General features: G+C 37.0%; 1 pseudogene; it reads right to left on the bottom strand.

Annotated features, from left to right (window-relative positions):
• Window positions 1-5,224: 5,224 nt before the first annotated feature.
• On the bottom strand, window positions 5,225-5,324 carry LOC123815458 (annotated as a pseudogene).
• Between the last annotated feature and the right edge of the window lie 522 nt (window positions 5,325-5,846).

Genomic DNA, 5,846 nt, shown 5'->3' with positions numbered 1-5,846 from the left:
CTTTATCTTGTATTTGGTGACTATCTTTTAATCAGCTCATTGCTGACCATTCTCCATGAAACTGTTCCCATCTGTATATAATTCCCAGTCAGGTTATGTCAGCAGCTGGTTCAATAGATTTGCCCACCTGGAATAAACTTTGTTAGTAATTTCCAAGCAATCATGTTGGAGGTCTGAGACTAGGAGTCGAATGACTGGGTTTAAGGTAGTGGTAGTCTGTAAGGTCACATTTGAGTTGTCTCATAAAATGGCCTGATATTTTTCTATGTGTCCTGCCATCAGTTTTTCTGTCTCAATAGAGTTAGCACCTGGTGTGGTGCTAATACCATAATAGGTTGTCCCACAGTGAATTTCTTTGCTCTCTGTAAGATGTCACAGGTAGTTGCTACTATCCAAAAACATGGTGGACATTTTGGTTATATGATTCAATTTCTTTGAGCGATAGTCCAGCAGTTGACAGGCAATTCTCAGAGTCTGATTTAGTACCCCCAGTCTGATATCTTGTCTTTCATGAATGTATAATTTGAAAGATTTCTGTAAATTGGGCACTCCTAGTAAAAGAGCTGGAACTAGTTTTTCCTTCAAGGTGTCAAATGTCACCTGACAGTATTTTGTCCTTGCAAAGGTTCAGTGTCTAGTCTTTTAAAAAAAATTACATAGTCGTTTTACTATAAACCCAAAGTTTAGAATCCCAATTCAGCACAGGCTTGTAATCCCTAAGAATCCATGAAGCTGCCTTCAGTTCTCTGGGGTTTTTATTGTATCAATGGCTTGTTTTTAATCAGCAAGAACTTCTGTAAACTTCTAGTGCCCTGTTTCAATTGGAATCCCAGGTATGCCACCTGAAAATTTGGTTGTTATGAGGTGATACTTTATATCCTCCTTTTGCCAAATAATTTAGGACTATGATGATGTTGAGCAAATAGTCTCCATAAGTATTGGTAGTTATCAGTAAATTTTCTATATATTGCAGAAGAACTCCTAATTTCAATTGAATATCTGTTAAGTCTTTTGCTAATATTTCCCCAAATATACCTGGGAAATTCTTAAATTCTTGTGGCAACAGTATTGGAGTGTTACTTTAGTTCCTAGGTCCTGATACTTAAAGGCAAATAGTAATTGAGTCTGTTCATCTATTGGGATGCAGAAAAAAAGCATCCTTCAAGTCTAGTACTGAAAAGCATTTGCTATACCCAGGCACTATGGTCAACAATGTAGAAGAGTTGGCAAGGTAAAATGAATGTTCTAGACAATGTCATTTATGACCCTAAGATCCTGTACAAATTGATATTCATCAGAGTGAGGTTTTTTGACTGGCAAATAAGAGTGTTATAAGGAGACTTGCATGGCTGAATTAATTCTGATTTGAAGAATTTTTGTAATACTGATTGAATTCCCTCTAAAGCTTCCTTTTTCTAGGGTTATTTTTTCTTCTGTGGAAACTGGGCCCCTTTTGTTAGGTTAATTTTTATAATTTGGATGTTAACTGCTTTACTTGGGATTCTGTCAGGCCAAATGGCTTGATCACCCTACTCATAGATCTCAGGTAGAAAGAGTTCATTCACTTCTGGGTCCTTCCAGGTAAGTTGAGAGTGCCTGAGCTGGAGAGCATGTTCCAGTGGGAATTCTATTATTGCTGCTTCTCAGGAGAAAAAGTTATTTATGCATGCAATTTAAAAAGTAAATCCTGACCCAACAATGAAATGAGAGTTTTTCATCCCCAAGCTGTCATTCTAGAAGTTGAAGGAATGCCTGTTTTTCTAACTGTCTAGTCACTCCAATAACCATCACTGCAGCTGAACTTTTCTTGGTTAGTTTTGTGTTTAGCATTGAGTATGTAGCTCCCACATCTGCAAGAAAATAAATTAGCTGATGGAGACAATGAACCTCCTCATTGTACTTATTTATAACTAGCTGCCTTTCATATACTGTTAGCAGGATGTTAAGGAGAGCTTGTATATCTGCCCAGTTTGGATGGTGAGTGGTAGAAATGGAGGTAATATGACCATTTTTGAGGATCCTCCCTGTATGAGGGGTTGGAATTCTTCCAATTCAGTAAATCTGAAGTGGAAATGGAGTATGGGCCCAATAGTAGCCAGCAGTCTGATTTTCCTGGTTTATTCCACCTTTAGGGTATAGATTACTTCAAAGGAAATTGTCCTGCTCCAAATAGGGATGCTCTCTGCCCAAATTGAGTTCCCTGACAGGTCTTTGAGGGAGACCATTCCTTCATCAACCTGGGGTGTGCCTGTTGCCCTCTGGGCCGTATTTTAGGGGTATCCAGAAGAAGGAATGGTTATCGGGGAAGTTTTCCTGCTTCTAATCCTGCATCCCCTGACTTCAGGGCATTAAAGAGACTCATTTCTTCATTTTCCTTTTCTTCCTTTGTCTTACTATTAGGTAGAAGATTTGAAGCCACTCCCCTTCTCTGCATCATTAAGTGGTTCCTTTTCCTTGCCAACTCCTCATTGTGTAAAGACAAAAACTCCTGGACATAAGGTATGTTATCTTATTTCCTTGATTGTTGGCAAACAATTCCAATTGCATGATTGTTTATAGAAGCATTTATGGACCATTTATGGGCCTCATAGTATAAAGTACACATAGACCAAGCAATGTTACAATAGAAAATCAATTCTTAGACATTGGACCAATATGGTAAAATTCAGCAAAATAAACAAATGAGCAAAATAGAACCAAAAGCATGGAAATGAGGAACAGACTGACAGAGACCAGAGGAGGTGGGGAAAGGGGGAAAGACGGAGAAGAGTCTAGCCAAGGAACAGGTATAAATTACCTGTGGAAATGGACAACAGGGCAGGGATGGTGGATGAGAGAGTTGGGTGTGGCAGGGGAGAGCAATTAGGGAAAATTAAGACAGCTGTAATAGAACACTAATAAAAAAAATCAGTCCAGTGGGCTCCCTTCAGTTGAAACAAAACAACCCATGATGGCACAAAAGTACAAACCCAAAATGATAACCATAACAATATCCCAGACAAAATGGAACAAATAAACAAAAACTTAAATCCACAGTTCCATTATTTCAAATGAGTGTCCACAAACAAGTCCTAGTGTTTTGTCTCCTGCCAACCAACACTGCAAGCAGTCCTAAATGGCCCCCAGTGGTGTGAAGGCACAAATGGTCTTAACCAGACCGAAATTACACAAAGACCCAAATGATTCTCACCAGATTACAATGGTATAAAGGCCTAAATAGTAGAGATAGAGGACCCCAGTTTGCATGCCAGCTCAACTCATCCAGTCTTGGAGTCCATCTCCTTCCCAGATCTCTTTCCTTTCACTAGCCAGATATTTCAGGTGGCTGACACCTCAAACTGAGTGCAATACCATTCCCTGAGACTGGTAAATCCACATAGCTGTGCTCTCAGGGTCAGCCTGCCACAGACAGATGGGACCTGAGCCCAAGCCCTCCTGGACTTGCCGAGATTCACATGATCCTATCTGTGTTTGCCAAAACTGCTATCAAACAAAAAATGAAGGTTTGGCTGCCTGTTGCCACAAAGAGCTAAGCTCATGAGACAGATGCTTATGTAAAAGGAAAGAGGATTATTCAGGTGTTGCACTACCTGGAAAAATGGTGGAATTCCATCTTAAAGACCATCTTCATCCTCCTGCTTAAGCCTGTGGTTCTTAGGAATAGGAATGGGAGAGTTTTTCCCTAATTCAATTATCTTTCTAGCTTTTGCCATGCCTGGGGCCCTATCCATTCATCCTTTTAGCTTTCCTTGGTTGCCCAGGCTCTATCCATTCTTATGTCTAGCTTTTGGCGCACTCAGTGTAATAACCTTCCCCTGCTGCCAGTTTGGCTAATGGGCAGAGACTCCCCTGTCACTCTAGCTATTTTATGGTAACTATTTTATCCCTGAATGCCAGCTCCTGGCAACCATGTTCCCTACATAGTTTTGGTATGTAATATTATACTGACTGTCCTGTAAATGGAATTATAACTTTCGAGTTATATTTTTTTTCATTTAGAATAAGGCATTAGGGATTCATCAATGTTGATGTGTTTAGTAGTTCATTTAATTTTATTGCTGAGGCATATTTCATGATAGGCAAATAACTGCATTTATTTATCTGTTCACAAGTTGAAATATATGTGTGTTGTTTTCAATTTTAGGCAACTATAAATAAAGCAGCTATCAACAGTTATGTACAGGTTTTATTTGAACATATTTTTTTATTTCCCTTGGGTAAACACCTAAGGGCATGATTGATAGAATTAGGGAGACAAGAAATTTATGAAGAAATTGACAGGAAAAAAGAAACAAATTTAATGCTCATTAGAAAGGAATGTAAGCAAAGTTTAGATATTCATTACTGAAGAATCTAAACAAAGTTTGGGCTTGAGTAGTAAAAGAATAAAGGCAGCACAATTTGCTTAATTAGGGTTACTGGGTTTAGTGGTAACAGAGAGATGTCTCCAGGTATAGAGAGGACCCCTTTCGTATTAAAGATTTATCTTCGGCTTTTAGAAGGGCAGAGAAGACAGAATGTTCTTCTTGCATGTCAGTTTCTAAGTAACTTTAATTCAAAATAATCAATAGTCTATTGTATAATATCTTGGGGCATCCTGCCCTGGGCCCTGATGATAAATTGTATGGTAAGTTTATGTTGAAATTTATAAGAAATCACCAAACTCTTTTTAAAGTGATTACACAATTTTAAATTCCTCAAAACAAATTATGAGGTACTAGTTACTTTGTTCAGGGCTTTTGTTTATTTTTCAGCCATTCTAATAAGTGCATAGTCATCACTGTACTTTTAATTTGAATTTATTAATTATAAATGATGTTAAAAATCTTTTCGTATGATTTTTTTTCAACAAATTTCTGTCTTCTTGACAAAGTGCCTATTTAACTAACTTGCCATTTTGTAATTGGACTTTTGTTTTTTTTGCCCCACCCCAGTTTTACTAAGATATAATTGTCATTCAACTTTGTACAAGTTTAAGGTAATGACTTAACTAATATATGTTGTAAAGTGATTACCACAATAAATTACATTTATATTCTCATATAGATACAGAAAAAGAAAACAAAAATTTCTTTGTTTGAGAACTTTTAGGATCTACACTCTCAGCAACTTTTAAATATACTATACAGCATTCATTATGGTCATCATGTTGTATATTACCTCCCCAGTACTTATTTATTTTATAACTGGAAGTTTGTAGCACTTTTGACAACCTTCATTCAATTAATATATGGAATGTTTCAAAAATTTTTATGTCACTGATTTGCAGGAACCATGCTAGTATTCTCTGTATTAGTTCAATTTTAGTATTGCTGCTGAAGCAAGCCCTCTTCTTTTTGATTTTTGAGAGTTCTTTAAGTATTCTGGAGCAGAAATTAATCCATTTGTCAACAGACTGGCTATAATCCAAGGCAATTCCTGACTCAGAATAGTCTGGGATGACCAGGTTCTTGACTCATGAAGAAAAAATTTCAAGACATGAGTCCAACTGGTGAATAAACAAATTATGGTATACCCATGCAATGGAACACTACTCAACAATAAAATGTGAAGAACTACTAATAAATAGAATAACATGACTGAATCTCAAAATCATCACTCTGAGTTAAAAGAGGCCAGAATATAAGAGACTATTACCAGTATGATTACTAGTGTGGAAATTTTTTAAAAAGTTAAGCATATGGCCCAGGAATCACTGCTAAGTATCCACCCAAAAGAAATAATATCATATATCCACATAAAGATTTGTACACAAATGTTTACAGCAGTATTGTTTATTACAGCCTACATCTGGAAACTACCCAAATGGAATTTCCATGAGTCCAAGTTAAAGTGTGTTAATTAAA

This window comes from Phyllostomus hastatus, unplaced genomic scaffold (genome assembly GCF_019186645.2).
Source record: "Phyllostomus hastatus isolate PE091 unplaced genomic scaffold, TTU_PhHast_1.1 phas_contig_17, whole genome shotgun sequence".
Lineage (NCBI taxonomy): Eukaryota > Metazoa > Chordata > Mammalia > Chiroptera > Phyllostomidae > Phyllostomus > Phyllostomus hastatus.
This window is presented reverse-complemented; position numbering and strand designations above follow the sequence as displayed.